Source organism: Solanum lycopersicum, chromosome 9 (genome assembly GCF_036512215.1).
Source record: "Solanum lycopersicum chromosome 9, SLM_r2.1".
Classification (NCBI taxonomy): domain Eukaryota; kingdom Viridiplantae; phylum Streptophyta; class Magnoliopsida; order Solanales; family Solanaceae; genus Solanum; species Solanum lycopersicum.
Window position 1 is genome coordinate 7,749,232 of NC_090808.1, and position 15,388 is coordinate 7,764,619.

The following is a 15,388-nucleotide window of genomic DNA, read 5'->3' on the forward strand; positions in this document are numbered from 1 at the left end:
GCAGATATTGCATCACCCTTGTAGATGACTATAGTAGAGCTACCTGGACATATTTGTTGAGCACCAAAAGTAATGCCATACAGATTCTCCAAACCTTTATCAATATGATAGAAAATCAGTTCCAAACGACTGTAAAGTGTATTAGATCAGACAATGGGTTAGAATTCAACAACAATGAAGCACTTAAGTTTTTCCAAGCCAAAGGCATTACACATCAGAGAAGCTGCCCTTACACTCCACAGCAGAATAGCATAGTGGAGAGAAAACACAGATACTTGCTTGAAACTGCTAGAGCACTTCTTTTCCAATCCAAGTTACCAACTAAGTACTGGGGTGATTGCATTCTTACATCTATATACCTCATTAACAGACTTCCATCCACTTTTCTTCAAAATAAATGTCCTTATGAGATGTTATATAAGGAAAAACCAAAGTATTGTCAACTAAGATCCTTTGGATGTCTATGTTATCCCACATTGCCTAGAGTTCACAGAGACAAGCTGGAACCAAGAACCACCCCCATATCTTTATAGGATATCCACCTGGAATCAAAGGGTACAAGGTAATGAGTCTTGTCACAAAGAAAATACAAACCTCTAGAGATGTAATTTTTCATGAAGGCATATTCCCTTTTTCTTTCTCTTCAGAAAATAGTAATTTTCCTTCTATTGCAAAGACTTACTCTACTGATTTCTCTGAACCCTGTGATACATTGCCAAATAATCATTTAGATGTAATTGATGATCATCCAACTCTGTCTCTTAATCCTCAGCCTATACATTCACCACCTACACAAACTACACCAATCCCACATATACCACAGAGAAAATGCACTAGAGAAACTAAGATACCTTGTCATTTAAAGGACTATGTCTTGTCACTTCCCAACCTAAAGAACAACTCTGTTGCCAATACCATTCCCAATACCAACCAAAGTAGCCTGATATCTAATGCATTACTCAGTAAATACACTAGTCCTGATGTCATTGTTTCTCAAAGTCAAGTCTTGGTTGAAAATATTTGCTGTGATAGTGAACCATACTCCTATGAAGAGGCAGCATTAAGTCCTGCATGACAAAAGGCAATGGAACAAGAATTTAATGCTTTACATGCAAACAGAACTTGGGATTTGGTTAAACTACCTATGAATAAACAAGCTATTGGTTGTAAATGGGTATACAAAGTGAAACATAAAGCTGATGGCAGCATTGAGAGATTCAAGGCTAGATTGGTGGTTAAGGGATACACACAAAAGGTTGGAATAGACTACACAGGAACATATTCACCTGTTGTCAAGATGACCACTGTGAGAACATTGATGGCATGTGCTGTGAAGAAAGGCTGGAAAATGTTTCAACTTGATGTCAATAATGCATTTCTGCATGGTGATTTAAATGAAGAGGTGTATATGACAATACCTCAAGGTCTTGATGTGGGTGAGCCAGGCTTAGTTTGCAAGCTTAAAAAGTCCTTATATGGGCTTAAACAAGCTAGCAGACAGTGGTATGCTAAGTTGACTGAGGCATTATCTCTTAGGGGATATACACATTCACACTATGATTACTCCTTGTTTTACAAGAAGTCCAATTCAATGGTAGTGTTTGTGGCAGTTTATGTTGATGATATAGTCTTAACAGGCACAGATTCCACTGAGATCACTCAACTAAAGTTATACCTTGATAAGACATTCAAGATTAAAGACCTTGGTAGGCTTCATTATTTTTTAGGTATGGAGATACTTGACACTGCAGGAGGGGTTCTTATCTCACAAAGGAAGTTCGCACTAGATTTACTGAAGGAGTATGATTGTTTCAGATACACAGCTTTATCATCACCCCTTGATCCAAATGTTAAGCTGAAAGCCAAGGAAGGAAGTCCACTACCTGATCCTACCTATTACAGGAAGCTTGTGGGAAAGCTAAACTTTCTTACTAATACCAGAATGGATATTTCTTTCAGTGTTCAACAACTGAGCCAGTTCATGCAAGATCCCAGAATTCCTCATTTACAAGCAGTCTTCCACTTGCTCAGGTATATAAAACAGGATCCTACCCTGGGAATCTACTTATCAAAGGATCCTAATTGTGTTATGAAGGCATATTGTGATTCAGATTGGGCTACATGTCCAGATTCCAGGAAATCAGTAAGTCGATTCGTGGTATTACTTGGAGATAGTCCTATCAGCTGGAAATCCAAGAAGCAGGAAACTATATCACTATCATCTGCAGAGGCTGAGTACAGGTCACTCAGGAAGGTGGTAGGTGAGTTGGTGTGGCTACACAGGCTGATCAATGAGTTAACAATACCTCACACTTCTCCCATAGTTGTATATTGCGACAGTCAAGCTGCTATACACATAGCACATAACCCTGTGTTCCATGAAAGAACCAAACATATTGAAGTTGATTGCCATTTCGTACGCAACAAACTGCAGGAAGGGCTCATTTCAATTCAACATGTAACCACAAATGAACAATTGGCAGACATTTTTACTAAGTCTCTCACTGGCATTAAACATGCTGCAATTCTGAACAAGTTGGCTGTAAAGTCCTTACCTCCAACTTGAGGAGGGGCATTGAGAATTACATCTATTAATAGCAGAGTTAGTTAATATTTCTTGTTAGTTGATGTTCATATTGTTAGTTAGCTGTTAGTTAGCTGTCACATTGTTAGTTAGTAGGCACATGGTTAGTTAGTTAGTTAGTTGATCACATGTTTTCTCCTCTTCAATTAGTCTAGAATCTTCCAAATCACATGTATATAATGAAGGTGTAATGGATGAAATGAGATACAATTTTGGAATGAAATAGATTGAAATTCTTTTCTTCTTCTTCCTCTCTACAATGGCTGCTTCTCTACTACATCAGTGAAGCCATTGTAATGGTTAACTCACTGCATCAGTGAGTTCTTATTAAAATAGGCTAATTTTGAAGGATTTCTAAGTCTCTATCCCGTGCAAGCTGCTATAGCGGATGACATACAATTATAGCAGTGAATTTAATTCTCGCTATAGCGGATGATCCTACGATGGCACCGCTATAGCGAGATTGGACCATTATAATAGTGTTAATCACAGTTAATGCAGAAAAATTCTAAAAGTACCACTCATTATTTGACAATTGCATTTTGGGGAAGAGCAAGGGCAACCTAGGGAAAATTTCATGTGTTTTCCATCGTTATCATCGATAAAAATAAGTAAATTAGTCCCATAATTTAGAAACTCGATTCTAGAGTTTTAAAATCTGTGGATGGTGATCTTAGGGAATGGTTTCATTAGATTTTCTTTTTCCAACATTAATCTTTTGCTAATTAAAATAGAGTGTTATAAAATTCTCTACAAAAATGAGTATATTAGTAAGTTTAGAATAGTTAAATCACACTCTCTTGCATTAATGATACTGAGCTAAAAAAGAAGTAAATTTTAAATGAACAAGAAAAGTAAATATAATATCATAAACTACCATTAGTGTTATGAAGCAAAATAGTTAGGAAGATTTTTATAAATACTCCAAAGGTAATTAACCTATTTTGGGGCGTCATATTATATATCCAATACAAAATATATAAAATTCAAGTGAAATTTACTTTTTAGTTAACTTGAAGAAGGTTTGATGATTTTTATGAGACGAAAAAAAGAAAAATATCTTTTGAGTAATAAAATTTTAAAGTTAGATGACTTGGCTTTTATGTTATAAAAATAAAAAATAATAGAAAATTGATTTTATCTGATAAACTTTAGAATTAATTTTATGTGATAAACTTTAGAATTGGATGACTTTTATAGAATAATAATTAAAAAAAATATCATGCAATAAACTCAAATTAAATGATCCCTAGTGAAATTTAGAAAACAAAAATTCGGAAGGAAGAATTCATATTTTACATAATACATTGTCAATTTTGCTTCGTTACTATCGTGAAATTGACAAACATTAATCTCAAGGGACCACAAATTTTGTCGATCGGTTTTTGTCGATTTTTTAAAAGTTATTCTGACAATCGCATATATTATTTGATGAAATATTTCTATTGTTTTCAATTGCAATTATGCACTTCAAAACTTGTGGTGAAAAAAATTGATGGATATCTATCAGTTTTCGTTCCATCTATATTTTACAAGAAAAAAAAAGAAGAGCTCACGAACAAGGTAAATTTTCCTTCGATTTTTGAGCTGACCCCGTCGGTCGATTTTTAGAATTTTTGTTTAGTAGTGTTGAAGGCCACAAGTTTTGATCCCAATCAAACTCTTTAAATCAACCCCCTCCCCCCGGGAGAAAACGGGAAAGGAAGAAGGAAAAATGCCTAAAATTTGTAGGTGGGACATTGTATTCCTGTTGATTGAGACTACTATTTCAGCCCTGTCTATTCCTTTTATCAAGTAAAAATTAAATATACATTGCAAAGACAAAGTTCATCTAAATTCTAATATTACGTAATGTGTAGGTACTATAACACAAAATTAGATATACAAATCACGTGTACTTGCGTGTGCATTTGAAATAGTTATAGCTAATTAATTAATAGTGCATTTTTCAGGTGCTAAAAACATAAACTATACCTACTATTTTTCATAGTGGAACAGTTATGAGCTTAGTAATGTACAACATGTGCCATAGTGACTAGTTAAGTGGTCCTCTATTTCACGAGACAACTTTAAAGGTCCCACTTTCAACTAATCGTCTTTAAAGTGATCTGATCGTTTGACATGAGAGATAAAAATAAATAAATCCGAGATAAAATTTTGGTGTGTTTGTTTGGTTGTTAAGTTTGAAATAACTTATTTCACCATTTATATCATAGTGATGAGATAACTAATGTCAAAATAATTAATCATGAGATAGCTTGTTCCCAACTAAACGAACCTTTACACCTACACCAAACAAAACCTTCAGGACATCAGTCCACAGTTTTGTTTTTCTTTGGTTATAAATGTGACCTTAGCTTGAGCAAATATTATACATCATATTTCAATTCGAAAGCAAATTCAACTCTCTCTTCCCTTCTTCTTTCAAAGCAATTTTCTAGGTGAGTGACGATCGAGATGGAGAAGCAGGGCACGTGCATTACTAACTCATACGCAAGATTTATCGATGTTTCGAAAATTCTGCTATCATAGTACTGTATTTTACAGCAAATAGTGTTTGTACTTTACATGTATGTGATAAAATGATGAGTTAGTTATTCATGTGCCTGTTTTCCCCATCATGACCACTCAACCTTATTATCAGTATGATATTCATACTCTCAATCCAATTCTTGATTGAAAGGTAAGTAATTTCGAAAAAAATATTTCTGATTTTAGGTTAGTGATAGATCCGAATGTCTTCTTATATGATTTTGAATAATTAAGCGTATATCTTAATTAATCTTGGTTTATTCAATATTGGGCCCAGCTAGGACCAAAGCTAAAGTTCTAGTTATGAATTTGGCAAAATTCATAATAATAGATTTGGCCAAAAGTCAAAATCATGTATTAACGTTGTAAAAATCCACTTAATATACATAAAAAAAAATAATTCAACACCTAGTAATTCAGAATCAATAAATTTTAGATTTTCTTTTAGTCCCACTTGATCTTCATATTATATTATGCACGCTTCAGATGTTATATTCTAAGAATGTCAAAGAATGTCTTGAGTATTTCACATGGGTTGAGGGGAAGTATGGTTGTATTCTTATGATGTTTAGATAACTTTCATTTCGTAATAATTTTTGATATTGAGTTAGGTCTTTCATTTTAAAAGATGATGTTGATATTTGTTATATTCTCGTGTTCATGAGATAAAAAGTTTAATCGTCTTAATGATTGTGATGGTGATACTCGTGAAGAATATGAGTTGTTGGTGATGGAATTAAAGATGCAATATACTATACAATGTCAAAGAAAGATAAACATTAAATTGATCATGTGGTCTAAATTATAATAAATTTTGTTGACAAATAATCCATGGTTGAAAGGTAAATATGCAAATAAAAGACTAGAATAGATAATTATGATTTCACAATATGTGATATTTTAAGAAACTATTGCCTTAGATTTGTTTCAACTTGACCTCTCCCAATTACTTTAGGATGTAGACTTAGATGTAACATATTAGGACCACCAGAGATAATTGGAAATATTTCAATATAAGCTACACAATCTGCAACATTTTGATTGATGAAATTGAACATAAATGCATACAACAACCAAACAATAAAATGATTTATAACTCAATATGATAACTTTTTTATTTTCTGAGATCTAAACTATGTAAACTTTGATCTGTAATATATATATGTATTTGCATTAATTATATATTGACATAATTTAGCTTCAAATGTACTTTAGAGAAGCAAAAAGTATCACGACAAGTTGGTCCAATTTAGCTTCAAATTTATTTTGTTGAAGCAAAAAATGTCACGTCAATTAAAAAAAAGAAATATAGGCTTATAAATAAGGGAGAAAAGAATAACAATTTAATTATATTTTGAGTGGATGGAGAGCACAAAATACAAAAATTAGTTAATTGTTAGAAGCCAGAAAGGCTTAGTGCAAAATGTGCTTGGTGGAATCATTTCCCACTAAATTGAGAGGGCACGCATTAGAGTAAAAAATTAGCGGTTAAGGGTTTGTACGACTTAAATTTGAAAAATGAAAAGCCATTTCTTTTTCGTTGATAGAATGGAGAAAACCGATATGTGGCAAAGAATGAATTGATAGAGGTGTGGAGTTTAACTGAGATAATTAAGAAACAGGACTTTATTAAGTTCTTAAATAGTTAAGAATAAAGTGTACTCGTGTTGTTATCGTTGTTCGACTTCAATAAATAATGCAATTGAATTTCTCTTTCCCTAAAATTAATTTGGAGAGTTTTATATTGATTAATTTGTGGTTATAAAAAGAAAGGATTGTTTCACTTTTCAAGCATAACATTTTCTTCTCTCTGCGTATATTTTCTTACAAACAAAATCGACCCTTTTTGTGATTTCATTGTTGGCTTTTGACTCATTAAAGTTATCGAAGTTTAAGGTGTCACTATTTTCGTAACAAGTATATTCATTTTTATCTTGGGAGGAAATAATTCACAGCCTCATATATAATGAGAAATTTAAATTCCTTAAGGACACACATCAATCTCTATGATCTGATACTTTAATAATATATTTAGACTTTTTTTTTTTAATATTCTTATTGAACACAATACCTTAAGAATATACTATATTCTATATAAACAAGTATCATGTAAGTGAATTAAATTTTGATACCCACTCTTTAAATTTGATAAGAAATACGTAGTTTCCACAAATTTTGGTACTGATCAATAATCAACTCATCTTATATTGTTATATTCAAATATTAAAATTGGAAAACATAATAAGTAATCTACAAAAACATTTTTGGCTTTACAACCATTGTTAAAAATATATAAAAGCATATTTTAAAAACAATCGCACTTGATTAATGAGTTCAATCTAACTGAGATCTTCAGTAAAATATAAATAAATAAATAAGGTCTAAAATAAACAAAATTGAGACCCGGAGAGTATCATGAAAGCTGAAAAGGTCTCTTTCCAATTGAAGAAAAGGATATAATTATATACATATGGATGTTTATAAATGTAAATAATATTTTTTTTAGTATCAATTCATTAGTATAACTGGCTATAATAAGGTCATTACACTACTTTCCATGTTATTATAATATCAAGCTTACTAGTTACTAGGAATATTTATCTATTATTATAGGCCAATTTGATGATATATTATTATCAGTATATAAAAACAAAACTCAAGAAGAAAAGTATATGTATACCAAATGCTATTATTTTGAACTAAGGCTTGTGATTGATGTTAGAAGCACTACTAGAAAACATGGAGTTAGTAACACTTGGTGATTCCTTTTAGTCCATAGCTAAATAACTCTTAGATAATTGAATTTTCTTATAATATATCACTATTCATAAATAAGATGAGTTTCTTATTTCTTAGCATGGATCTTTTTTTACGATTTAGCAATGAAATTTTACCTATGGCTAATTCTTTATTTTCTTGTTGGGTAGATCACAATATTATTACTCGTATTTAAATTTTGCATTGTATGTATATGTCCACGTGTGTGTTCCACTAAAGGGACTAATAGGTTGTTGGAGAAGTGGTAGAGATTTGGATACTATAAGCTAGTTTACTAAAAATATATTTGTATAATATCTTTAGTGTCAAAATTGGAAATTAGTTTTTCACCAAGAAGGAAAGCAATATCTTTTTGTCTTCATTTGATCTATATAGCCTCCTATCCCACAGGACTCTATCAATAATGGTGAGAGAATTTTCGCATTCATTTGATTGATAGATGCAAAGAATTCACCTAACTAATGCCACCATCACTTGCATGATTTTGTAGTATCTAATACTGAATTTTCTGTTATTATATATATATATGTGTGTGTAAAGCTACTTTCTTACTCAAAATAATACGATTCAAAGTATTTTGTCCACGTAATAAATTAAATAATTGACTTTCTGAATTTATATTTTATGTCGAAAAGACACTTTAAATTTGTGGAGATCTTGTCCTAGGATCCTCCGAATCAATTTGAAGTGGAATCAATAGAACCTTTCAACCTCAACATCGATTAGAAAGAAGTTGTATATATATATATATATACATATATATATATATATATATATATATATATATAGCAAATGAGATTGAAAGAGGAAGGACAGGGGCAAGCGAGATTGAGAGATAGAGAAGAGAGACGTCCCGTCCGCTAAGGGCCCACTTAACACCTATCCGAGTAGAAAATTGGCCCAGACATATTTTTAAGCCCAAATGTTCATCTCTTTTACATACTAGCTAGTGTATCAAAATGAAAAAGACGTAACACCATTTAAATTAGCATGAAGTTTTAAGATAATTTTTTTAAAAGAAATATGGTCAAAAATAATTTTTAAATAGTTGTGCAGTTGTAAATCTTTTCATTAAGAAAAAATTAAAAATTTTTAAGTTTAATTATTTCTAATCATCGTAAAGTGATATTTTTTAGAGAAACGAAAAAGGAAAAACTGTCACAATGTGATAGAGATACTAGACATAGTAACCTTTTTCTACTTGGCATGGGGCTGAGTAACAAAAAAAATTGATAAATTTTTATTCATAACATTTTCTTTTATCAATCATATTTTCTTTTTCTTTTTTCAATTTTCAATTTTCCCCTTCTTCTTCTTCGTAGAACTTCAATTATTGTTTTTAAAAAGCTTTGAGCTATACAAGTTTCACTTTTAATTTCTTCTTTACATATAATAATGTATATATCTTATCGTGTTTGAGTTTACAAGTAGAATGATATCTTAAAAGAAGGATAAATTAGCTAAGTAATCAATATTCCTAACATAATTATTAAAAATAATTATAGTTTAAAATAATTATTAAAAATGTCAAAATGTCAATATATTAGCAAATAAAGTATATCCTAATATAATTTACTCACCTTCATTTTATTTCTCAATTTGACTTAATTTAAAAGAAGAAAAAAGAAATTCATTGCCCACTTTTCTCTCTCTCAATTTTATCCCACATATCTTTAAATAATATTTGCTAATGTTATTTTTAACTATTGTTTTGCTTAGAGTTAGGAAATATAATTGAATTTGTATGTCAATACATATGTTTGCATTATTGGAATTTTGAAAATAAAGCTAAATCAATATATGTCAATATGTTTAAGTAATATTTGTTAACTATTACAAATTCTTTGAATATGTGGTCTGCCTTTTTTTTTAATGCCAAGAAATCATTTATCTTATTGTTCTTATGTTGCGAGTGTTTGGTCGATGATGTTTCTTTTTATTTTATTTTATTCTTCTTATGTTTTTACTCCAAAGTCTTTAGTTTGATAATAGGCTTAAGTCATCGATAGCCACTTAAAATTGTCCGCAAATTTCACTTAGACACCTCTTCTTAGGCTTGTTCCAATTGAACACCTAGACAACAAATTTTTTTACCTATTAAACCCTTTTTGCTGACATGGCAAAACGTTTGTAGTACACACAAAGAAAGGAGCATGAAAGCATAACTTTTCAGTAAAAAAAAAAAAGATTTTATGTCTTCTTCTTCTTTGAGAAAGCTCAACACCATTTTTCCATGGCAAGCTGCAACCATCACCGCTCATAATTCTGCAACCATCACCACTCATAATTCTTTCTCCTTCTTTTTCGATTTTCAGCCATTCTCTTTCTCAAATACACCAATTTATTAAATCGGTTGCTATCATCCACAAGTCTACCACTGTCAAACAACCTTAGCCTTTCAAACAACCAACTACACATTCAAATTACCCACTGTAAGTTTTTCAGACGTAAAAAATGTTATCTCTGCTGCCATCAAAAGTATCTAACCTTGTTCATCTATTTTGTCAAATTAAACCCAAACATAAATTAAATAAAAATCTTAAAACAAAAGAAAAACAAAAAAAGGAAGAAGATGAAACAGAGATTCCTTTCCTTTGAAATGGGATGTTAAGAAAATTTCATTAAATAAAGATTAAAAAAAATTAAAATAACGAGCAATTAGTGATCAATCATCTTTTTACTTTACTTTAGTGTTCATTATTTCCGGCAAACTCCATTTTTTGGGCAAGAATAATATGAATTTGAAATTATTCTTTGAAATTGTTAATTTATTTAAATTTTAAAGAACCGACAACACAAGAAGAAAAAAGAACATCAATAAATCTAAATGAAGTTTGAGGATAAGAGTAAGATTTAAAAATGGTAGTCTATGGTGTATTTAGGGAAGGTTATGGAGAAAGAGGAGAAGGGTAAAGGAGATTTTCTTCTTTTTTTATTTCTAAAAAAATATATAATTTTTCCTTATTATTTTTTTTTGTTATTCTAGGTCCAATACCACGTGTTTTTTTTTAATTAGTTACTATGCCACATCACCAGCAAGTGTATAACACACACTCGCTTATTTCAGCTGATTGTCTATAAAGTGTTTGATAGGTAAATTTTTTTATTAGTACGGGGGTTCAATTGGAACAAGCCTAAGAAGAGGTATTTAAGTGAATTTTGCGGACAACTTTAAGTGGCTATCGATGACTTAAGCTTTGATAATATTTATGTGTTAAAATTCAACCATATATATTTATGCTTCTTTTAACAAAACTTGACATTCTCCAAATTTCTTTCTCAATTTTCTTCTTCACCGCCAGGGGAGGAGCTACAGTAGTGTCAGGGTGTCCGATTCGTTAGAAAATTATACCACTATAAAAAAATTGTAAATTACACGGAGATTTTCCTAGGGATTAGTATGAAAATTCGCAGAAAACTTATTTTCTAGCAAATTTTCGTACTAATTCTCAGAAAAATTTCCATATAATTCACTGTAAAATAAGTAAAATGGTACTCAAAGTGACTAGTTAATGTATTTTGGATACCCTGAGCCCAACAAGCATGTATAGCCTAGTGGTTCTTGGGGCTATTAAAGTCGCGCTCTGGGAGCTGGGGATCGCAAGTTCGATCCTCACCAATGAAAAGGACCCCTCTATTTATAGGGGAAATCTAACTTGGTCCCCAAGTAGGACTCTTAACCATATCCTAAAAGGACTTACATGATGGACATTCACTATAATACAAATACTTTATAACACTCTCCCTGAATGTCTAATTCATAGATGATGTGCATCGTCAAAAACCTTACTAAAAAAACTTTAAGAAAAGAAAAACTCTACTAAAGGAAAAGAGTACACATGTCTATTAATATGCATCTAGGCTGCCTCATAAAAACCTTACAAGGAAAAAGAATACAACACATATTAACTACCCCTAATGAGAACATCAATCCAGAGACTTGAATCTTGGCAATCCAAGCTTGTGCATCATCCTCTTGAAAGTTGCAATTGGTAGAGACTTGGTGAATATATTAGCCACATTGTCACTTGCACGAATCTGTTGCATATTTATATCACCATTCTTTTGAAGTTCATGCGTACAGAAAAGTTTTGGTGGAATGTGCTTTGTTCTATTTCCTTTTATGAATCCTCCCTTAAGTTGTGCTATACATGCTGCATTATCTTCATATAAAGTGGTAGGTACTATATCACACTCCAAACCATATTTCTCTCGAATGAGATGCATTATACAACTTAACCATATACATTCTCTACTTGCTTCACGAATAGCTATTATCTCAGCATGATTAGATAAAGTGGCTACGATTGACTGTTCTTTAGATCTCCAAGATATGACAGTCCCCCCCACATATAAACACATAGCCTATTTGAGATCGAGCTTTGTGTGGATCAGATAAATATATCCTGCATCAGCATAATCAGAAGTTTGGGCTACAATTATTAGAATAAAATCAGCCCACATCAATTGTCCTTTAAAATATAGCAAAATGTGTTTGATCCCATTCCAATGTTTTCTAGTAGGAGCAGAACTATACCTTGCAAAAACATTAATAGCAAAAGCTATATCAGGCCTTGTAGTATTATCAAGATACATTAGTGCACCAATTGCACTAAGATATGGTACTTCATAACCAAGAATTTCCTCATCCTGTTTTTGAGGCTGAAATGGATCCTTATTCACATCAACTAAACAAACAATCATCGGAGTACAAAATCTTTTCAACATTTTTTTATGTGTAGGCAGATTGAATAACAAAAATATCATTTGTCAAATGCTCAATTTGCAAACCAAGACATAATTTTGTTCTTCCCAGATCTTTCATTTCAAATTCATTCTTTAAATAATCAATTATCTATTGAAGCTCTATTGGAGTTCCAATAATATTTATGTCATCAACATAAACAACAAGTATAATAAAATTTGATATTTTTTTCTTTATAAAGACATGGACAAATTGCATTATTTGTATAACCTTCGTTGATTAAATACTCACTAAGAAAGTTGTACCACATGCGTCCAGATTGCTTCAGACCATATAATGATCTTTGCAATTTTATTGAATACATTTCTCGAAATTTTGAATTAAAAGATTTAGGCATCGAAAATCCTTCAGGAATTTTCATGTATATCTCATTATTAAGTGATCCATAAAGGTAGGTTGTACCACATCAATCAAATGCATTTCAAGTTGCTCATGGACTGTGAAACTAATGAGATAGCGTAATGTTATTTCATCCATAACGAGTGAGTATCTCTCTTCATAATCGACTCCAGGCTTGAGGAAATTCTTGTGCCACAAGGTGTGCTTTATACCTTTCTATTTCATTTTTCTTATTTTTTTGCACAAAAATTTATTTGCAACCAACATATTTAATACCCTTAGGTGTTTGAACTATAGGTCCAAAAATTTCCCGCTTAGCTAGTGAATTCAACTATGATTAAACTTCTTCTTGATATTTTGACCAATCATTTCTTTGTCGACATTCTGTAACAGATTGAAGTTCAATATCCTCATTATCTTGCATGATATTTGTTACAACATTATATGCAAAGACATAATCGACCACTATTTCTGATCGATTCAGATTAGTTTCGACATCTCTTAAATTTATGGATAGTTCATTATTTTCTTGAGTTTCAAGTTCATTGATTCTTTGATGAATATCAGAATTATTTAAATTTTGAACTTTCATATGAGATTTTTTCATAGTGCCATCTTGAAATTTAATCTTTCTTTTTCTAGAATTATGATCCCTAAAACCAAATGATCTACCACGCTTTAGGCGTGCTTTTGACTCATTAGCTATGACACTAGTAGATGGTCTTATAGGGACATCAATTCGAATTGGGACATTCTCTACAGGAATATGTGATGTAGTAATCCTTTTCAAATCTGTGAATGCGTCTAGCATTTGATTTGTAATTTTCTGCGAATGAATAATCTTTTATACTTTTTGCTCACAAATAGAACAATATGGATCAAGATGAGACAATGATAAATTTTTTTACAAAATTTTTCATTTTATTTCACTATTCTCTTTCCCTAATTTTGTGAAAACTGTCTCATCAAACTGACAATCTACAAATCGAGCAGTAAACATGTCTCCAATCAATGATTCAAGATCGTGAATGATGGAGGGTGACTCAAAATCCACATATATTTGTAGAATCTTTGAGGGCCCATCTTAGTGTGGTTTGTGGTGCCACAAACACATGTACAACACATCAAAAAGTTCATGGATGAGATATAATAGGTTCTTGACCCATAACCAATTGCAATGGGGAAATCTTATGATAATTTATCGGTCTGAGACGAATAAGTGTTGTAGCATGCAAAATTGCATGGCCCCACACAAAAGTGGACAACCTAGTTTTTATAAGCAATGATATTGCTATTAATTTCAGACGTTTAATTAATGACTCAACGAGACCATTCTGAGTATGACCATGAGCAACGTAGTGTTCAACTCTTATCCCAATTGCTAAACAATAATCAATAAATGATTGGAATGAAAACTGTGTAGCATTATCCAGATGAATGGACTTAATCTGATTATCAGGAGAGTATGCCCTTAACCTTGTCGTTTGTGCCAATACTTTTGCAAATGCCAAGTTACTAGATGACAATAGGAACACATGAGACTATCTAGAAGAAACATCTATTATAACCATAAAGTATCTAAATGACGCACTAGGTGGGTGAATAGGTCCATAAATATCCCCATTTATACGTTTCAAGAAGCAGGGGACTCAATCTCAACTTTAATTGGTGATGGTCTCACAATTAACTTGCCTTGATAACAAGCAGTATAAGAAAATTCATTATTTAAAAAAACTTTTAAATCCTTTAGTGGATGTCCATTCGAATTTTCTATAATTTGTCTCATCATTATAGACCCAGGATGTCCCAGACGATCATGCCACTGTACAAATGTATTGAAATCTGTAATCTTCTTATTTACTATAATGTGTCTCAATTGCACTAAGCTTTGTCCAATACATGTCAGAAGATAAAGCATAAAACTTTTCTATAACACATGTTTGTCCAGAGACATTCTTGGTGATACCAAGATATTCAAGATTTATTTTACCCATTGATTGGTTATGATAACTATTTTCACGGATATCTTTAAAACTCAACTACTTTCTCTTAGATTTTGGAGAAAACATAGCATTATTAAAGATAAATTTAGTTTCCTTGGGCACAATGAATCTTCCAAAGCCCTCAATCATATTAGTACTACCAAAAATTGTAGTAACATTTATTTTGTCCATACTTAAATAAGGAAAATACTTCTTATTTTTGAATATCGTATGTGTTGCATCAGAATCAATCAAGCAAATGTCTTCATATTTCTATAATATGTTTTTAGATGACATACATAAAATAAATATATATTAAATATTAGTGTTGTCAAAAGGGTACAATATATTCAATGTAATAAACTAATAATTAAATATTAGAATTTGAGCCTTAATTTATTGCTTTCT

General features: G+C 31.3%; 1 long non-coding RNA gene and 1 other non-coding gene across 2 annotated transcripts; both read left to right on the forward strand.

The window, feature by feature from the left end:
• Positions 1 to 4,961: 4,961 nt before the first annotated feature.
• LOC138338224 (uncharacterized) lies at positions 4,962 to 12,704 on the forward strand. Its single transcript, XR_011211658.1, has 2 exons — positions 4,962 to 5,267; positions 12,217 to 12,704. It is a non-coding gene; the product is annotated as an uncharacterized lncRNA (long non-coding RNA).
• Positions 5,037 to 5,208, forward strand: MIR164a (microRNA MIR164a). Its single transcript, NR_130075.1, has one exon. It is a non-coding gene; the product is annotated as a microRNA MIR164a (primary transcript).
• Positions 12,705 to 15,388: the final 2,684 nt, after the last annotated feature.